The sequence below is a fragment of the Heterodontus francisci genome, chromosome 8 (assembly GCF_036365525.1).
Source record: "Heterodontus francisci isolate sHetFra1 chromosome 8, sHetFra1.hap1, whole genome shotgun sequence".
Classification (NCBI taxonomy): Eukaryota; Metazoa; Chordata; class Chondrichthyes; order Heterodontiformes; family Heterodontidae; genus Heterodontus; species Heterodontus francisci.
The window spans coordinates 7,295,117-7,316,625 of NC_090378.1; the positions used below are offsets into that span (position 1 = coordinate 7,295,117).

General features: G+C 43.2%; 1 protein-coding gene and 1 long non-coding RNA gene across 2 annotated transcripts in view; one reads left to right on the forward strand and one right to left on the reverse strand.

The window, feature by feature from the left end:
* The window catches only part of LOC137372630 (uncharacterized), a 77,762-nt gene extending 73,160 nt beyond the window's left edge, over positions 1-4,602 (reverse strand). The window contains exon 1 of the long non-coding RNA XR_010975465.1: positions 4,525-4,602. This is a non-coding gene — a long non-coding RNA (uncharacterized lncRNA). The remainder of the gene's footprint in view (positions 1-4,524) is intronic.
* The window catches only part of ddah1 (dimethylarginine dimethylaminohydrolase 1), a 158,370-nt gene that overhangs the window by 81,784 nt on the left and 55,077 nt on the right, over positions 1-21,509 (forward strand). The gene's annotated exons all lie outside the window — the stretch shown is intronic.

The following is a 21,509-nucleotide window of genomic DNA, read 5'->3' on the forward strand; positions in this document are numbered from 1 at the left end:
ATGCAGACCTGAAAACCATGGTCACCTTTTTACAAGAAAAACAAGTATCTGGTGTGGCTCTGCTTAAGAGCCCAAGGGGTTCCTTTGTCAAATTACAATTTCCTTCTGTCAATTTAGAAGTTTAAAATTTAATTATTCCCAATATATGTAATTTTACATTCAACAATTCAGAACTGGCAATTTTTATATGTGCAAATCTTGCGTCCAGATTTAAAGACGCCCTCACATAATTTAAAATAATAATAACTAGAATTTCACTTGACTGCAATGAAGTTCAGAGTTTCGCAATTTAATAGGTTATTTAACCTCCATAATTCCAATTTAATTCAGACCAAGATTTTATTAACTGAACACAGCACCGAACAAATGATACAAAACGGCACGTGCTCATAGTCATTTACGGCACAGGAGGAGGCCATTCAACCCATCGAGTCGATGCTGGCTCTTCATGGAACTATCTAGTCAGTCCCACTTCCCTGCTTGAATCCCGTAGCTTACAAAAATAAAAAATTATGGCATCTGTTTTTGTTCTTCAGTGACCATTCCGAATGACTGCAATATCACTGCATTATAACTGAAGAAAAGGTTTCACAGTGAAATAAAACCTTCAACACTTACGTTAGAGTTAAAAGGCTGGAGCTTCTCGTAGCTTGTGAACGATGGAACATCCACACCAGATTCACTAATTAAAAATGTAATCACAAACCTCCCCCGTTCTTGTATTGAAATGAACACATTGAACAATCATTTCCACATTTTCATAATTCTATGCAACTTAGAAATATTAACTGAAAACAAATGTAACTTTGAAGACAGTCTTTCATTCACAATTCGGGAAGCTTATCCACATGCACATACACTCTCAGAACCAAAAACAACATTGAACTGCCTTTTTGCTTAAAACATAACGGGCAGCCTGTTTCTTTCTCACAGCAGTTTTAACTTTTGCTGTGGGCCTTTTTAACTTACTTTTCTGAAATCAAACTTTTCCCCAACTCTTCTTTCGCCAAATCTATTTCTGCCCTCATTGAAGAGACGGGTCAGGACTCGGGTTCCACCAGGTCCCATCCCCTTCTCCTGGACTGTCTGCGTGCACACATTGGCAGAATTTAATGGCCCCGGGAGACGGATTAGGAGTTGGGCGGGGGGGGGGGAAAGTGGGCGATAGAATTGCAAAGACCTTCCCGCCCAGAGGCCATTTGAGACCCTTTGGCGCCCAAACATAGGCCACTTAAGGGCCTTTTTCTGGCGCCACTGGAATTAAACCAGCAAGTGGTGAGGCTCCGCCATGCGGGAAGGTCACCCAGTAAAACAAGGCAACCTCCCTGTGGGCTTGGGAGGGGGACCCTCCTCTATGGTCAATCTGTGGCAGAGGTCACACCCACCCCCCCCCTCAGTGCTCTTCACCCCCCCGCCCTCCCAATCACCAAGGCCTGCTAGACTCGCCTTGGGGTCCTGGCTTAGTTACCTCTAAGTCTGGGGCTCTGGCGTTGGCCTGCTCCAAGGCCTCCTGTAGTCCCAGCAGTGGCCACTGCTACCACTGAGCTGCCAGCCCTCTGATTGGAGGCAGGATCCTATCCTTAAAGGGACAGGGATGCTGGTGCCAGGCACTTAAGTGTCTGAGTGTCAGTGAATAGAGCGTGGGGGCGGGGGGGGGTGGGGGGTGGTGTTGCTGGTGGGGGGCTCTGAAGGCCGAGGTGGGGTTCCCCTCACCTTTTTGGCACAGTGCTGGGGGCCCCACCAGAACAACGAAAGGCAGCCCATTAGGCCGAAGTTTCAAATATAAAAACGGAAAGTGCTGGAAATACTCAGCAGGTCTGGCAGCATCTGTGGAGAGAGAAGCAGAGTTAACGTTTCAGGTCAGTGACCCTTCTTCAGAACGGCCGAAGTTTCATATCCCTAGATGTTCTAAGGTGGCATTCAGAAGGTCATTGACCTCTTGCTACCATACACTCATGTTGAAATTAGCCTTAATGTTGCTATCTAGTGCACATAAGTAGACTTTCCTCAGGTCCTCTACGTCTAATGTTCAATGTTTCTGTTTAAAATTACACCACCATCTAGTGACAAATCCTGTTTAAATGAGTAAAAGGATTCTTTGCATGCAAATCAATCCTTGATAATCTTAGTCTTTGTTTTAGAGGATAGAGCCCCAATGTGTTCAGTCTTTCCTGATAAGTATATCCTTTCAGTTCCGGTATCATCATTGGAAATCCTTTTTGCACCTTCTTCAATGCCTGTATATCCTTTTCGTAATATGGAGACTAGAGCTGTGTACAGTACACTCTGGAGTGCTTTTAAATTTATAAATAAGTGATGACTCAGTTATTGATGAAACAAAAGTGCTGAAGGATCACAACAGGTGCAGGATATCTTTACCATATTGCTTAAAACCATACTAGGCTGCATTCAGTGACAAATGAAAGGGATTTGCCATCTGCAACTGAAATTAAGAGGAGAATTACAACATTTATGGAATTAAGAAAGTTCTCTTACATATGTAGCTCTTGCAAGGCAATTATCTAATTCCACATTCAAACACCGGCAATTTCTTTTTTAGTACAAGCTAGATCAGTGAGGCAACATCCTTTAATATTGTAACTTTTGTTTGTAATTCCCAACTCTCTCTCAGAAGGTTGGAGTATTCTCTTGCTTGTATGAATGCACTTCCCCATTGTGTGTCGATTTATCTACTAATGTGAAGGACAGATTTTGCAATGGTTCTGATTTCAGCCAATGAGTTGGTGAACTGGTAACTATCCATCCCTGATCTAATTAAGTGTTGGCTTGGCTCACTGGGTGAAACTCTGCTTCTGAGTCTGAAAGCTTTAGATTCAAGTCCCACTCCAGGTTTGGAGCACATTAACTAGGCTGACACATAAGTGCGGTACAGAGGGAGTGCTGCACTGTTGGAGGTGCCATCTATCAGCTGAAATGTTAAACCGAGGCCCTATCTGTCCTCTCAGTGCAATGGGATCTTTCACATTCCCCTATTTCAAAGAAGGACAGAGTGTACTAACATCTCTTTATTCCTCAGCAACTTCACAAAAACAACTCATCTTGTCATTGGCTTGTTGCTGTTTGTGGGAGCTCTGCAGTGCGCAGACTGCTTAACTGCTTTCCTACATATCTAAATGGAGAGAAACTTCAGAGTGCTTCGGTACAGAGGGATCTGGGTGTCCTCGTGCATGAATCGCAGAAAACTAGTATGCAGGTGCAGCAGGTGATAAGGAAGGCAAATGGAATTTTGGCCTTTATTGCTAAAGGAATCGAGTATAAAAGTAGGGAAGTGTTGCTGCAACTGTACAAGGCATTGGTGAGATCGCACCTGGAGTATTGAGTACAGTTTTGGTCCCCTTACTTGAGGAGGGATGTAGTTGCATTGGAGGCAGTTCAGAGGAGGTTCACTAGATTGATTCCAGAGATGAGGGGTTTGTCTTATGAAGAGAGATTGAGCAGTTTAGGTCTTTACTCTCTAGAGTTTAGAAGAATGAGAGGAGATCTAATTAAGGTATATAAGATGATTAAGGGGATTGACAAAGTAGACGTAGAGAGGATGTTTCCTCTTGTGGGGCAATCTAGAACGAGAGGTCATAGTTTTAGGATAAGGGGTAGCAGATTTAAAACAGAGATGAGGAGAAATTACTTCTCTCAAAGGGTCGTGAGTCTGTGGAATTCACTACTCCAGAGTGCGGTGGATGCCGGAACATTGAGTAAATTTAAGGAGGCGATAGACAGATTTTTAATAAGAAATGGTTTGAAGGGTTATGGAGAATGGGCAGGAAAGTGGAGTTGAGGCCGAGATGAGATCAGCCATGATCGTATTGAATGGCGGAGCAGGCTCGAGGGGCTGAACTGCCTACTCCTGCTCCTAGTTCTTATATCATAACACTTCGAAAATCTTTACAACACTTTGGGACATCCTAAGGTCCTGAAAGATGCTATAGAAATGCACGTCCTTTCTCTCTAGGGGGCAACTTATGCCTCGTCGTCTGCACTGAACATGTTATCTCGTTTAAGAAATGACCAGTCCATATTTCTGACATCCCAATAAAAAAAAGCAAAAGCACTCCTGTCTAGACAGAACTAAGAGCTTCAGGAAATCAAGCAGCTACTTGTGTCCTACTGAAGTCTGTCTCAAAAAGTAAATGGCTAAGTGGTTAATGGAATCTGTTCACTGCTGCTTGGTGGCGAGAGAGTCTACTGTTAAAGTTAATGCTCATTCAGCAGAACTGTACCCTGTGCATGAAAGAAGTCGAACGTGTGTGTTGCCTTAAAAGATACTTGTGAAGCAGCACACTACAGCAATCATCACACATTCTCCAAACATTACTATAACATTACTGTTGCATTACGTTACTCTTTGGTCTCAGCTCCAAGTGTTGATTTGCAAGTTTGGCAGGGCTTCGGGAGCCTCTGTTTTATCTCTTTCGCAGACAGGCCCTTTGCTTTCATACATTGTATGACGTTGTAAGAAATACTGACATTGTTACTAAGCGTTCCAAATAAATAAAGATCACTCACCAAACTGAATTCAGTCCTACACTGTGAGCTAAGATTCCCCTGCGCTGGGTTTGTGTTGACTGCGATTGAAGGAGAGATTTGTATTCCAATGTTTGTGTGTAATAACTGTTGCACTTTGACTTACAAAAGGAGATCATTCTGCAGAGTTCAGTGTCCAAGATATATTTAAAGACAAGTATGTGTTCAAAGAAAATTTACAACCTTTTTGGTCAATAATTACCACAACAACTTGCATTTATATAGCAGCTTTAACAAAACAAAATTTGACACCAAGCCCTATAGGGAGATATTAAAACAAGTGAGCAGAGCTTGATCAAAGAGTTGGTTTTAAGGAGCATCATAAAGGAGGCGGAGAGGTTTGGGGAGGGAATTCCAGAGCTTTGGGTCCAGGCAGCTGAAGGCACAGCCACCGATGGTGGAGCGATTAAAATCAGGGATGCCCAAGAGGCCAGAATTGGAGTAGCGCAGAGATCTCGGAGGGTAGTGGGGCTGGAAGCTACAGGAATAGGAAGAACGAGGCTGCGGAGGGACTTGAAAACGAGGATGAGATTTTGAAATCAAGGCATTGCCAGACCAAGAGTCAATGTTGGTCAGTGAGAAGAGAGGGTGACGGGCGAATGGGTCTTGGTGCGAGTTAGGATACACACAGCAGTTTTGGATGAGCTCCAGTTTATGGTGGGTGTAAAGTAGGAGGCTAGAAAAATGTAGTCAGATCTAAAGGCACGAATGAGGGTTTCAGCAGTGGATAAGCTGAGGCAGGGGCGGAGTTGGGCAATGTTAGAGATGGAAATAGGCGGTTTTGTTAATGGAGAGAGATATAGGATTGGACGCTCAGCTCAGGATCAAAAGGGTGTCAAGATTACAACCAACAGAAAACAACAGTCGGGAGCAATTTAATTTGTTATTTGTGGTTGTGTTTAAACCCTGCTATACGATGGGAGACCTAACTTATCCATTGACCAGGAAACGGAGTTACTGCTATGGGAATGGTGAAATTAGCAACACTATTGTAATCTGGCTTCTAACTGTTGAAAGAACTAAGAGAGGAATGAGGTGATGAACAAAACATTCTATTCTGGAATGTGTTGGCTTTGATCCATCATTATCCTTTGAACTTGATTTGAAAGACGAGTGCTCTGCTTTTCATGTGTGGTTTCTTTAGCTCATTATCATTTCTTTGCTATTATTTCCCTCTTTATTTCAATCAAACATTCCCCCCTCCCCATCCTCAACCCACCCATTCCCCACTCTACCCAAACCAGTGGCTTAGTGTCTGCATGTGACGAATGGACGTGTGCAGTGCTGGTTCTTCCCTAATGTGTGTGTTGTAATCTTGGAAGGCATATCTGAGAGGAGGCAGTCGGAGATTAAAGCACTTCCTCAAAGGTAGAGAGCTCATCGTCTGATGAGGGACAGGGTATAACCGAGCTCCTCCTAGTGGCCAGTATAAATATAAGTAAAGAGCATTCTCCTTGGAGATTGGTGTATTTTTAATTCATCCATGGATGTGGGTGTATTTACAGTACAGAACCAGATGGTTTTATGATGTAAAGGGGAGATGGACATACTCATTCAAATTTGCATTCAACGGCAGCTTGCATCTGTATAGCTTCTATGGCTTAATAAAAATAGCCCAAGGAGTGTTATGTAACAAAATTTGACACTGAGACACATGATGTTAGGACAGGTGACCAAACTCTTGGTCAAAGAGGTAGGTTCTAAGGAAGATCTTAAAGGAGGAGAGAGAGGCAGAGAGGTGGAGAGAGGGAATTCCAGAGTTTAGGGCCCAGACAACTGAAGGCATGACCGCCAATAGTGGAGCGATTAAAATCGGGGATGTGTAAGAGGGGTGCAGAGATGCCGGAGGGTTGTGGGGCTGGAGGAGGTTACGGAGATAGAGAGGGGCAAGGCCATGGAGTGACTAGAACACAAGGATGAGATTTTAAAAATCAAGGCAATATTGGACCGGGAGCCAGTGTAGGTCAGCGAGCACGATGTGGGGAGCAGTGGTGATAGATGAACGGGACTTGGTGAGAGTCCCGATTCAGACCCGAAGTCCATGGTGTAGATTGAACAAGGTATTTGTGACAGAAAAGTTGCTTAATTCATGATATTAAATAATTCACATTTTTTGCAGTAAATTACCACTTTGTTAAGCTGTTAGATTTGCTTAATTTGGTTTATTGGATATTATCTGGCATTTTTGGCCCCCAGAACTGATGGATATGCTATATAGCGTCACCCAGTGTCAGAAACTAGATACTGCAAGTACAATAATATAACTCGTTGAATTTATCCTGTGACAATCCTGGATAGATAATAGGGAAGGAAGATAATTGGAATATAAATTATGCAGGTTCCAATGATATTTGAATAATAATCAACTGTAGTCAAATATTTATTGGTGTCAATGACAAACAACCCAATTTCAGGCTTTGACAACAAGCAACTGGATACTTCAAGACATTAATTTCGACTGTGAAGTTTCCAATGTTTGATAAATGTCACAGGGTAGAAATTCCCACTTTTGTTGCAATTGGAAAATTGCGCCCAAAATGCGCTTGAAATTTGTGCTGGTTAGGTTACGCTTTTAACCCATTCAAAACCCATCCACTGAAACAGAGTTAAAATCAGGCCCCAGGTTTTTGTCAGAAAACTTATTTTAATTTTCACAAATGTAAAATCTTCCATGAGCCAGTGCAAAGGGCTGTGTAGTTTTCGTTATTTATGTCTGTTTATTGTTCCTTGATGTATTTAAGGGCGATAACCTGGCAGAGTTTTATTGGGTTGAGGTTATTCCTGAAAATTGGTTTCTCACCAAAAATAAGCCTTTTAAATCAAGGTGTTCAGTTCTTCACCTGCATGTAACCTGATTTAAAACCACTGAAAATGATTTGGAAAAACCGTACTGAACCATTTAATTGGTATACACGAGGAAGCAATTTCGTAAATTATTTGATATATTTAATTTTGATGTGAGGGAACTTAAAACACGCCTGCACATCTTAGAAAATGCGTGTTCAATTGAAGCATTCAAAAGGGTATTAGACTGTTATATGAAAAGTAAAAATGTGCAGGGTGACGGGGAGAAGGCAGGGGAGTGGAACTGAGAGACTTGCTCTTTCAGAGAGCCAGTGTGGACATGATGGGCCGAATGGCCACCTTCTACGCTGTAACGATTCTGAGATTTGAAGAGCCTTCCCAAAACCAATGCAGAATTGTGGAATTTTGACCGGGGGTGTGGCCAGTTTTGTGTGCGGAGCCTTATCCATGTGAATTGAATCTTGAACCAGCGTAAGTGGTTTTGGGCGTAACTCACGTTTGAAATTCTCCAAGCTTTTGTGCCAATTCGACTGATTGTGCTGGAATCTGGGAGTAAAACTGAGTTGGAACTCAACCCACCACCAGCCCCCACTACAGTCCTCAAAGTAACTTTTTGGTCCATTCGTCCTTACCCAGTGCACAATGTGGGCATGAGTAACTTTGCATCCTGCTCTTTCACAATCTCTTTGGAATAATGGCTTCATTGGCCCTGAACATTTTAGATACTAAGTTCATCTCTAGGATAAAACAATTGAAGGAAACACATTACTCTCTGGCCAACTATTGAAGATATGTTTGTTCACAATCGGAAGGTTTTCTCTTCTTGCAGTCCCATCTCCACTTGTCATATTGAGCATCTCTGACTCTTCCAGTCTTTTATCCGCGGGTCTATAGGATAAGAACAAAGAACAAAGAACAGTACAGCACAGGAACAGGCCATTCGGCCCTCCAAGCCTGCGCCGATCTTGATGCCTGCCTAAACTAAAACCTTCTGCACTTCCGGGGACCGTATCCTTCTATTCCCTTCCTATTCATGTATTTGTCAAGATGCCTCTTAAACGTCGCTATCGTATCTGCTTCCACCACCTCCCCTGGCAGCAAGTTCCAGGCACTCACCACCCTCTGTGTAAAGAACTTGCCTCGCACATCCCCTCTAAACTTTGCCCCTCTCACCTTAAACCTATGTCCCCTAGTAACTGACTCTTCCACCCTGGGAAAAAGCTTCTGACTATCCACTCTGTCCATGCCGCTCATAACTTTGTAAACCTCTATCATGTCGTCCCTCCACCTCCGTCGTTCCAGTGAAAACAATCCGAGTTTTTCTAACCTCTCCTCATAGCTAATGCCCTCCAGACCAGGCAACATCCTGGTAAACCTCCTCTGTACCCTCTCCAAAGCCTCCACGTCCTTCTGGTAGTTGGGCGACCAGAATTGCACGCAATATTCTAAGTGTGGCCTAACTAAGTTTCTGTACAGCTGCAACATGACTTGCCAATTTTTATACTCTATGCCCCGACAGATGAAGGCAAGCATGCCGAATGCCTTCTTGACGACCTTATCCACCTGCGTTGCCACTTTCGGTGACCTGTGGACCTGTACGCCCAGATCTCTCTGCCTGTCAACACTCCGAAGGGTTCTGCCAATTACTGTATACCTCCCACCTGCATTTACCTTCCAAAATGCATTACCTCACATTTGTCCAGATTAAACTCCATCTGCCATTTCTCCGCCCAAGTCTCCAACCGACCTATATCCTGCTGTATCCTCTGACAATCCTCATCATTATCCGCAACTCCACCAACCTTTGTGACATCCGCAAACTTACTAATCAGACCAGCTACATTTTCCTCCAAATCATTTATATATACTACAAACAGCAAAGGTCCCAGCACTGATCCCTGCGGAACACCACTAGTCACATCCCTCCATTCAGAAAAGCACCCTTCCACTGTTACTGTCTGTCTTCTGTGACCAAGCCAGTTCTGTATCCATCTTGCCAGCTCACCTCTGATCCCGTGTGACTTCACCTTTTGTACCAGTCTGCCATGAGGGTCCTTGTCAAAGGCTTTACTGAAGTCCACATAGATAACATCCACTGCCCTTCCTTCATCAATCATCTTCGTCACTTCCTCAAAAAACTCAATCAAATTAGTGAGACACGACCTCCCCTTCACAAAACCATGCTGTCTCTCGCTAATAAGTCCATTTGTTTCCAAATGGGAGTAAATGGCAGCACAGTGGTGCAGTGGTTAGCACCGCAGCCTCACAGCTCCATGGACCCGGGTTCGATTCTGGGTACTGCCTGTGTGGAGTTTGCAAGTTCTCCCTGTGTCTGCGTGGGTTTCCTCCGGGTGCTCCGGTTTCCTCCCACATGCCAAAGACTTGCAGGTTGATAGGTTAATTGGCCATTATAAAATTGCCCCTAGTATAGGTAGGTCGTAGGGAATTAGAGGGACAGGTGGGGATGTAGTAGGAATCTGGGATTAGTGTAGGATTAGTATAAATGGGTGGTTGATGGTCGGCACAGACTCGGTGGGCTGAAGGGCCTGTTTCAGTGCTGTATCTCTAAACTAAACTAAACTAAACTAAATCCTGTCCCGAAGAATCCTCTCTAATAGTTTCCCTGCCACTGACGTAAGGCTCACCGGCCTATAATTTCCTGGATTATCCTTGCTACCCTTCTTAAACAAAGGAACAACATTGGCTATTCTCCAGTCCTCTGGGACCTCACCTGTAGCCAATGAGGATGCAAAGATTTCTGTCAAGGCCCCAGCAATTTCTTCGCTTGCCTCCCTCAGTATTCTGGGGTAGATCCCATCAGGCCCTGGGGACTTATCTACCTTAATGCTTTACAATAAGTCTGCTCTTTTAAAATATCAGGTTTTTTTCTGGATAAAATCCATCTATATCATATATTGAAGTCTTTATTTGTGACCATTTTGGAGTATTGTGAAGTGATTTCTTCACTTTAACTTATAGTGAGCTGTGATCATTCTGTAGTCACTCGTTGACCATCACGATATCGATGGAATCTCTCGAGTCTCAGTGTCTAAGCAGGTTGCTTTTTTTCCAATTGAGACCATTGAATCTCTGTAAATGCTGTTCTTTCTGTGAGATCAAAGGAGTAAGGAGCAACAGTTAACTTAGCCTAATGAAAGAGGGGTGGAGTTAGGTGACAAAAATGAGAGCTGCATTTATGTAGCGTCTTTCGTGACCTCTGGATGTACCAAAGCACTTACAGCCAATGAAGTACTTTTGAAGTGTAGACACTGTTGCAGCAGCCAATTTGCACACAGCAAGCTCCCACAAGCAGCGATGTCATAATGACAAGATAACCTGTTTTTGTGATGTTGACTGAGTGATAAATATTGGCCAGGACACCGGGGAGAACTCCCCTGCTCTTCTGCAAAATAGATCTGAAAGATGGTACCTCTGACAGTGTAGCACTCCCTCAGTACTGGCCCTCTGACAATGCAGCACTCCCTCAGTACTGCCCCTCTGACAGTGCAGCGCTCCCTCAGTACTGACCCTCTGACAGTGCAGCACTCCCTCAGTACTGACCCTCTGACAGTGCAGCACTCCCTCAGTACTGACCCTCTGACAGTGCAGCGCTCCCTCAGTACTGACCCTCTGACAGTGCAGCGCTCCTTCAGTACTGACCCTCTGACAGTGCAGCACTCCCTCAGTACTGACCCTCTGACAGTGCAGCACTCCCTCAGTACTGACCGTCTGACAGTGCAGCACTCCCTCCGTACTGCACTGGGAGGGCCAACTTAGATGTTTGTGCTCCAGACTCTGGAGTGGGACTTAAACCCACAATTTTCTGACTCGGAGGCAAGTGTGAGCCACAGTTAATGAATTGTGGGAATCCATCCGGCCATGTCAGGAAGAAGTAGTTGCCACTTATTTGAGTATTTAATATGGGAGGACGAGCGAGGCCAGGATTGTGTGCTGTGTGTGTAATGTGGAAGGTTTTAAATATCCAGAAAAAACACAAATCAAGAAACATCTCTGAATATACTTGCTCCAGCTCAAAATCAGTGGACTTGGACCGAACTGGAAATACTTTGCAGCCTATTGAGGGGCGGCACAGTGGCGCAGTGGTTAGCACCACAGCCTTCACAGCTCCAGCGACCCGGGTTCAGTTCTGGGTACTGCCTGTGCGGAGTTTGCAAGTTCTCCCTGTGACCGCGTGGGTTTCCGCCGGGTGCTCCGGTTTCCTCCCACAGCCCAAGACTTGCAGGTTGATAGGTAAATTGGCCGTTGTAAATTGCCCCTGGTGTAGGTAGGTGGTAGGAGAATGGTGGGGATGTGGTAGGGAATATGGGATTAATGTAGGATTGGTATATCAATGGGTGGTTGTTGGTCAGCACAGACTCGGTGGGCCGAAGGGTCTGTTTCAGTATCTGTCTATGACTCCATTGAAGGGTTTGTGGAAAATACTTTATGGATCATTATCCCATGACTTAAGCAGCATGCCAGGTGGATACGAGATTGCCATGGTACTGTTTCAGAGAAGAACAGGGCAGTCCTCCCAGTGCCCTGATCAATATTTATCCCTCAACCAACATCGCTAAAACAGATTATCTGATAATTATCACATTGGTGTTTGTGGGATCTTGCTGTGTGCCATTTGACTGCTGCGTTTCCGACATTACAACAGTGACTACACTTCAAAAGTACTTCATTGGCCTTAAAGAACTTTGGGACATCCTTTACTGACTGGGATTAGAATAGTTCGCTGTTTGATGGCCGGGACAGACACGATGGGCCGAAGGACCTGTTTCTGTGCTGTATAACTCTGACTCTATGACGAAAGGTGATAGAGAAAGAAACTTGCATTTCTCTTTTACTTTTTATTTCCTGGTTTGACCTTTTTAAATCTCATGGGCCTAGAGGGTGGAAATAATTTTTATTTTGCATTATTGCTCTTGTTTGAAAAGTCCTAAATCAAAACTCTCGGATCTGTTTATATTGGATATTTGAGATATTTGGATATGCTAAATGAATGGAAACATGGACTTAATCTGCAAAACCGGAGATTCCATGGTGCTCGTAATTGGGTGAATGTTTGGACTCCCCTGATCTAAGTGAGTGCAGGTACAGCCAAGGAACAGGAAAGGGTTTAAAATAGTGCTGAGCATATTGAAGTGTCACCGGTGGCTCAGTGGGAGCAGTCTTGCCTCTGAATCAGATGGTTGTGGGATCAAGTCCCACTCCAGAGATTTGAACACATAATCTTGGCAGAATTGAGTGCAGGACTGAGGGAGCACTGCACAGTATCTCAGACACAATGTAAAAGATACTATAGCACTATCTGAGGAAGTGCAGGACAGTTCACCTGGTGTCCTGGACAATATTTTCTGCAGTATTTCCTATAGTGTTGAGAATCAGGGAACAAGCCAGCACAGAAGGAGGCCATTCGACCCAGCATGTGCATGCTGGCTCTTTGGTATATCTATCCAATTAGTCAAATTGCCCAGCTCTTTTCCTACAGCCCTGTAATTTTTTTTCCCCCAAGTATTTATCCCATTCCCTTTTGAATGATTTTGTTGGATCTGCTTCCAATGCCTGGGTAGCTGACCAGCTTCTGCAGATTCCCCTCCAGGCCACACACCGTCCTGACTTGGAACTATATCGGCCGTTCCTTCACTGTCGCTGGGTCAAAATCCTGGAACTCCCTTCCTAACAGCACTGTGGGTGTGCCTACCCCACACGGACGGCAGCGGTTCAAGAAGGCAGCTCACCACCACCTTCTCAGGGTAATTCAGGATAAGCAATAAATGCTGGCCCGGCCAGTAACACTCCCTTTTCATGAGGAAATTTTAAAAAAACCTTTCAGGCGGTGCATTCCAAGCACAACTCACTGTGTAAATGTGTTTCCTCATGTTGCCTCTGGTTCTTTTGCCAGTTACCTTAAATCTGTGTCTTCTGGTTACTGACCCTTCTGCCACTGGAAATGGTTTCTCGCTATCTTCTCTGTCAAAGCCCTTCATGACTTTGAACACCTCCATCAAATCTCCTCTTAACCTTCTGTGCTCCAAGGCAAACTAAAAGTGCTTCATTGGCTGGGAAGTGCTATAGAACGTCCTGCGGTTGTGTAAAGTGCTATATAAATGCAGGTTTGTTCTTTATTTTAGAGATTTTCTGACTGAAGACACAAGAGGAATGTTTGTAGTTTCAAATCAGGAAGGCCTGCAAGAAGCAAATATTGCAATACTGGAAGATTTTAATTTGCATATAGATTGGGAAAGCAGCAGGAAAGAAATTAGATTTATTGAAATGAGTTAAGATTGTTATCTGAAGTAGCAGGTCTTAAAAACCGAAAGAGACCAGGCGATTATTGACTTAGTTATGAAGTGAGGAGGGCCACCGTCACTCCATTGTCTCACAGGCAATTAGGGATGGGTTCCATGTGATGCTCACATCCTGTGAATAATCTTTTTTAAAGTATCTGTGTTAAGAGGATTACATGATGGAGAACAATAATATCCAGAATAATTACAAAAAGCAACAAAGGCCAAGGAAATAATGTGCAAAAAGCAGGGAGTGTAAAAAAAAAATATATAGTTGGTATTGAAGTTAATAGCAAAGGGTGTTACAAGGAGATGACGGAATTGATACCTGGGATAAAGAGATAGAAGGTGTACAAGATGATGAGAGGCATAGATAGAGTGGATAGCCAGAGACTTTTTCCCCAGGGCGGAAAGGGCTATCACCAGGGGGCATAATTTTAAGGTGATTGGAGGAAGGTTTCGGGGAGATGTCAGAGGTAGATTCTTTACACAGAGAGTGGTGGGTGCGTGGAATGTGCTGCCAGCGGTGGTAGAAGCAGATACATTAGGGGCATTTAAGCAACTCTTGGATAGGTACATGGATGATAGTAGAATGAAGGGTATGTAATTAGTTTGATCTTAGAGTAGGTTAAAGGTTCGGCACAACATCGTGGGCCGAAGGGCCTGTACTGTGTTGTACTGTTCTATGTTCTATAACTATGATGAGAGCACGGAAAAACCTGGCAACTTGACTGCACTTTTTTTTGAAGGTGAACTGTTTTGGCATGTCCTGAGGACGTGTCCGCATGCTATATAAATGCAAGTTCTCTCAATAATCATACTTCTGTTACTTGCAGTGCTTTACTGGCTTTGGCAGTAGCTGCTGATATACTCATTTCCTGGACAGACAATTGCGGGAATGAGGCTTTATAGTTAAGAGGAGAGACGAGTAACGGAGGAAGCTTTCATTAGAGAGCTAAGAGTGTAGGGGATTCTCTTCCTCACTCAAAAACGCCCCCCCCCCCCCCCCACCACACACCCACACAACACTCGAGTTCATGACACCAGAATTACAAATGTATGACTTGAACAGAATAACCAGCGAGACAAGTTTCTTCTGATAACTCAGAATTACTTAATTGAATTATCCACAATCCGTAGAGAAGGGTTATACTCAACAATCACAAGTTAGAGTTGCAACTACAATTACATGATGCAGGACACTGTCCTGCTAGAGGCTAAACATAGGTTAAAACCCCCTATTCCTAACTTAGTTTCCTAGCTTAAAATTTACGATCACCCCTCGGTTGGTCTGCCAATGTTGTTTGTAGGTCCCTCAGTGAAGATGACCAAGCTCTACTGTCTTCCTTGACTGCCTGCAGGAACAGTAACATATCCTGATCTCCGTGTACATTTATACATTCCTTGCTGCTGTCTCAGCTATCTTGTCTCCACATTTGACAATCCTCCAAACCTTTAGTTCTGATTGGCAACTTATGTCCTCAATCTTGATATTCCTTTTTTGTTACAAAAAAGATCTTCTGCTAAGGACGTAGAATCTAACATTTCCTGCTGCTGATCAATTTCAGGAAGGCCAGTCTTTCACACCTCTTCAATCCTTAGATTTACACAGTACTTGAGCCCATCTCCTTTCATTGTCTGGTTCTAAAGGTCATCAGGCGCTAATCCCTTCTTCTATTGTGGTTGCAAGACATATATATGCTTATTGCACTCTTGAATTTTGACTGGGCTATGTGACTGTCTGTTTCCACTGAAACTTGTAACTTCAGCAGAATCTCAAACAAGGAGTTAACCCCATGTTTGTCCTTCAAGAGGAGCTCTGACAGAGGTGATCAAAATTCGAAGAATTTTTGATGAAGCAATTTCCCATGGTTGAAGAGCCAGTAACTGAAGGGCCTGCTCAGATGATCTCCTTTCATGTTGTATCGTTCTATAAGAAGCAACAGAATGAAGAGAGTAGGAGACCGAGAATTACGATTGACACAATCTCACATTAAATCAATACCTTTATTGAGAATTTTAAACACAACAGTTTCAACTAAATCATACAGTTACCCCTCAGTGGTCAATCTCAGATGACTGAGGAGTGATCTTTGATGGAGATCTTCCTGCTTTGTTCCCCGGACTTGTCCTGTCGATTCGTATCTTCTGTGTTCTTTCTGCAAAGACTTTATTGTTTTAGTTCTATTTTTTCCGGCTGCTAATTCAAAACCAAACTACTGTTAGTTTGAGTATATGTATGTGAATGCGGGTGTTAGATTTTTCAATAAGTTACAAGTTCTTTAGATATTGGTTTATCTTAGTGTTTAAGATTTTAGTTTTTAAAAAAATAAATAGTCAATTTGTTGATATTGAAAGATACCTAGTTTTATGTCGCCTCATTTGGGGGTTACTGGATTGTTTCAATTCGGCTGCTGCTTTCTTTGATTTGGGAAAGCTTAAAGATATATGATGCGACCGGTAGAGCAATGGGACTGAATGGACAGTGCATTGCTCCCACCGCGATCAAGAACCATATATTTTGATTGGGGACTTTGTCCTGAGCAGTTGTAACAATGCTGGGTTACTGAGGTTAGTTTGTAATATCTGATTTAACTCAGAGCAATGCAGATATCACACCTGTGTTAAATAACCAACTGATTTATTTACAATACTTGAACTATAAACGTTCTTACAGAATTTCAGTACAATCAGAGCAATGTGTTCTGTAGAAGCCTCTCACTGTGTGGCTGTCTTAGTTTCACTTTTGCTCTGCAGCCCTACCCGGAGGCTTAAGCAATCAAACACAGTGAACACAGATAGTGGACAGACTGATTACAATCAAACCCTGATCAATCAAACACTATAGGAAGGATCAGATTTGGCCAGGAGCCCTTTCTTAGCGTGTTAGCACTTGGCACTTATAAGGAATAGCAACCTAGGCAATGTTCTGGGGGATAAAAACAAGAAATGCTGAAAATACTCAGCAGGTCTGGCAGCATCTGTGGAGAGAGAAGCAGAGTTTCTTGTTTTTATTTCATATTTCCAGCATCTGCAGTATTTTGCTTTTATTTTAAGGTTCTGGGGGAGTTGGTGATCAGGGTGGGTGCAGGGACTGGTAGTCCCAAATGAATCATACCCTAAGAACAGTGTCTACCTTAGGGGGGAGAAAATTTTCAGATCACTGTTTTCTCAATTATCCTATGTTAGTACATGTGTGATCTGCACCCTTGGCTAGGATCAGACATGTATGGCCAAGTTAAGTGACAGAGTAAATGGTGTAGGTGGCAACAGATAGTTGCAAAGGGTCATCGATACATTAAGTGAATGGGCAAAGCTGTGACAAATGGAGTTCATTGTGGGGAAGCTTGAGGTTATACACATTGGATCCAAGAGAAATATATCTGAATATTTTCTAAATGGCAAGAAGCTAGCAACTGTTGAGGAGCAGTGAGATTTAGGGGTGCAGGTACAGAATTACAAAATGTAATTCAAAATGTTTGTGGAATTTTGGACTTTATCTCAGAAGGACTGGAATACAAAGTGATGGATGTTATGCTACACTCTGTTTAGACCCATTTAGAGCACTGTGTTCAGTTCTGGGCACTGCACCTCAGGAAGGATACAGATTCACCAGACAGTGGGCTAAAAGGATTAAATTATGAGGTCAGATGCATCGACTAAGCTTGTAACCCTGGAGTATGGAAGGTTAAGGGTGATCTAATTGAGATGAGTAAAGGAGTTGATAGGGTAGATAGAGAGAAACTATTTCCTCTGGTGGGACAGTCTAGAACAAGGGGGAATAGCCTTCAATTTAGAGCAAGGCCATTCAGGGCTGGTGGTAAAGGTCAAAAGGGGAGTGGAAATCTGGAACTCTACCCCCAAAAAGCTGTTGAGGCTGATGGAGTCAATTGAAAATGTCAAAATTGAGATTGGTGGATTTTTGTTGGGTAAAGGTATTAAGGGTTATGTATCTAAGGTGGCACCACCACCTCCTTGAGGGCAATTAGGGATGGGCAGTAAATGCTGTCCTAGCCAGTGATGCCCACATCCCGTGAATGAATTAAAAAAAAAAATACAGACCCAGGCACGATCTCATTGAATGGCAGACCTGTACCCCTGTCGGTGGGTTTCTCCACTAAGGGGTACTCAATGTCTGTAGCTACATTAGATGCTTGATTCAACATTTCCACTTTTGTTTTAATTTTTATTTTAAGTGAGCTTTGGAGATACAACATACTTTTTAATGGGTTACTGTGTGCATTAGAATTTCAATTAAATATATTTTTCATTTTGATGTGTGTGTAAGTTTCACAGTGTACCATTAGCCTCATGTTCTGTGTGCTCACTAGTGCATCACAAAACCCTTTGCATTTATTTAACATTCCCCATGTTCGAGGGATGCCTCTGAGTTAGTTCTTCACAATAAACAGAGTAATATTACTACTACTTCATCTGTTTTTGTTTAAGTGCTTCAAGCCCACTCATTCTGATTCTCAGTTGTGCATGAGCTCACTAATGGGCTGTGCTCTGTTTATTTTATTTTTATTTTGTTGAATCGCCCAATGTTTGTTGAAACTATGCAGCATGCGTGCCTATCTGCATGTGCACGTATGTACATTTTGTGTCTCTGGGATAATCATACACACACACACACACACACACACACACGTGTGCACACACACAACTGCTGCTCAAGAAGATTTTCTTTTCTCTTATGAAACATGGTGCCTGGTTTAACGTGGCTCTGTAAAGTTGGACTCAACAGCATACATTAATCTGTTGTCATGGCATCAAATAGTACGTCTGTTAGTTACTGCATCCAAGACTAACAAGAGCTTTTTTTTTTTCCGTCTTCTGTGCATATTTCAGTCCCACATATTTGCCATTTAATTGTACAATAACCTTTTTAGAACTGTTTGGAGGATTAGATATTAGATTCCACTTTGTCCCTCTAACTGATGATCTCATGTCTGGTGATTATATAAACTGTTCCTCAGTTGAAGGTAGTGGATGGATTAATGATGAAATAACCCAACCGATCTTGTTAATGAAAGAAAAATGAAGACCAACACTTGCTGTTAGCAAGATGTTAGGCAGTGAGCGGTTGATAACATTTAATAAGCAGGATCCCGTTTGCTCGGCATTTGCTCAGACTTTTATAGAACAATTCTAGTGGAAGGAAAATGAAAGATTCTGTTGACGTTTTCTTCCGTGTGCTCCTTAAAGGAGGAGTGTTGTAATTTATTTACCTGCAATTTTTTTAGTAAGACGTACTGAGGGAAGGTTTCCTCCGCTTTGTATGATGAAGTAGAAGGAACTTGTCTATAATTTCACTACACATGCTGTGGCAAATAGGCCTCCCGAATGACTTAAAACTGGCAGGTGAGCTGCCGAGATGCCAAATGATGTAGGTCACCGGATTGAGAGCTTCAGGATCTAGTCGAGAAGCTAAGTTGAAATAAAAACAGAAAATGCTGGAATTACTCAGCAGGTCAGGCAGCTTCTGTGGAGAGAGAAGCAGAGTTAACGTTTCAGGTCAGTGACCTTTCATCAGAACCGCTAAATTGAGATCGGTGGGGGAAGGGGATGTAAGGTTCTTGGATTTGACAGCAACTTGATTGCAAATAATCTTTATCAAGTTCACCCAAGTCGTGACGCACTTAATGTCATAAGCAAAAGTCATAGAGAGAAATGACATTAGCCGATTTCTATCTGGATAGAGAATGTAATCTTCATCCATTCTTTCATTCTTGTCCATCACGACCAATTGTGAAGAAAAGCTTGAGATTTTAAAGCACTCTAGTGATGGACGGCCATCGTGTAAAACGAGTTGTTTTCCAGTTTCCCGGCTGATCTGTTGATTGTCTTACAATCATTATTTTACCTATACTAGGGGCAATTTCTAATGGCCAATTTACCTACCAACCTGCAAGTCTTTTTGGCTGTGGGAGGAAACCGGAGTCCCCGGAGAAAACCCACGCAGACACAGGGAGAACTTGCAAACTATATATATAGACTACCCTCTTAGCTAGGAAACCACTGAATCTTTATTCAGCATTCCTTGATAACAAAAGACCCTCTCCTCGCTGACCAAGCTTTTTCTGCTCAATTTTATCCATACCCTGAAGAATTCAGAGAATGAGCAACTTGACTATTTCATTATTTCTACCTACAGTATAAGTCTACAAGCTATAAGTTAAATCGAAAGCTAAAACCTTAAGCACGAGAATAAACCAAATCCTATCTATGTATGTATTTAATAAGGTATCTTGCAGGGTGAGGGGGAGTCATGATGACAGAGGACAAGGGCCACAGTTGAGGAGGGCAGGGGTCATGTGCTGACCTCGGAGGAGCATTCCTTTTTTTATTCGTACGTGGGATGTGGGCATTGCTTGCTCGGGCAGCATTTATTGCCCATCCCTAATTGCCCTTGAACTGAGTGGCTTGCTAGGCCATTGCTGTGGGTCTGGAGTCACATGTAGGCCAGACCAGATCAGGATGGCAGATTTCCTTCCCGAAAGGACATTAGTGAACCAGATGGGTTTTTACAACAATTGACAATGGTTTCATAGTCACCATTTAGACTAGCTTTTTAATTCCAGATTTATTAATTGAATTCAGATTTCACCATCTGCCTTGGTGGGATTCAAACCCATGTCCCCAGAGCACTAGCCTGGGCCTCTGGATTACTAGTCCAGTGACCGTACCACTATGCCACCACCTCCCCAATTCCTAAACATTGACCTTTAGCAGGCCTCTTCAGTTCCATCGCCGGTGGGATTGCGCAAGCTCCAGCCAGTTCCAACTGGCAGTTCCTATTTACGGTATTGGACTGCCAATTTCCAATGTTAAAGGGGATCTCGTGCCCTGAAAGGAGCAATTGCTTTGGACATCCGGTGGCAGGATCCCTTTCAACCATTGATGCGAACAAGTCTGATGTCTGTTGATTGCCTTCTGCACGAGACTCACGTTTTCCAGCAAAGAAACTATTTCCATAACCACAATTGGAGTTCTGTGCATAGTTCCACTTTATAAAAAGGATATAGGAGCAGTGGAGAGAGTGCAAAAAGATTTACAAGCGATACCAGAACTGAGGAGAAAGGCTAAACAGACTGGGGCTCTTTTCTCGAGGGAAGAGGAGACTGCAGAGTGACTTGATACAGGTCTTTAAGATTATAAAAGAATTTGATAGGGTAGATGTTTTCACTTGTGAGGGAGAGTAACATGAGGGGCCATAAATATAAGTTAGTCACCAATAAATGCAAAGGTGAATTCAGGAAAAATTCCCAAAGTATGGTGAGAATGTGGAACTCACTCCCACAGGGAGTGGTTGAAGTGAATAGTATAGATACATTTAAGGGGAAGCTGGATAAACACACGAGAGAGGAAGGAATAGAGGGATATGTTGATAGGGTGAGATGTGGGAGAATGGGGGAGGTTTGTGTGGAGCATAAACACCAGCATAGACTAGTTGGGCCAAATGGCCTGTTCCTGTGCTGTAGACACAAAGTAATGCCCAATTTGTGCTATTTTATTCAGAGTTGTGCTGTTTTATTCAGGGCGGCACAGTGGTTAGCACCGCAGCCTCACAGCTCCAGTGACCCGGGTTCAAATCTGGGTACTGCCTGTGTGGAGTTTGCAAGTTCTCCCTGTGACCGCGTGGGTTTTCGCCGGGTGCTCCGGTTTCCTCCCACAGCCAAAGACTTGCAGGTTGATAGGTAAATTGGCCATTATAACTTGCCCCCAGTATAGGTAGGTGGTAGGGGAATATAGGGACAGGTGGGGATGTGGTAGGAATATGGGATTAATGTAGGATTAGTATAAATGGGTGGTTGATGGTTGGCACAGACTTGGTGGGCCGAAGGGCCTGTTTCAGTGCTGTAT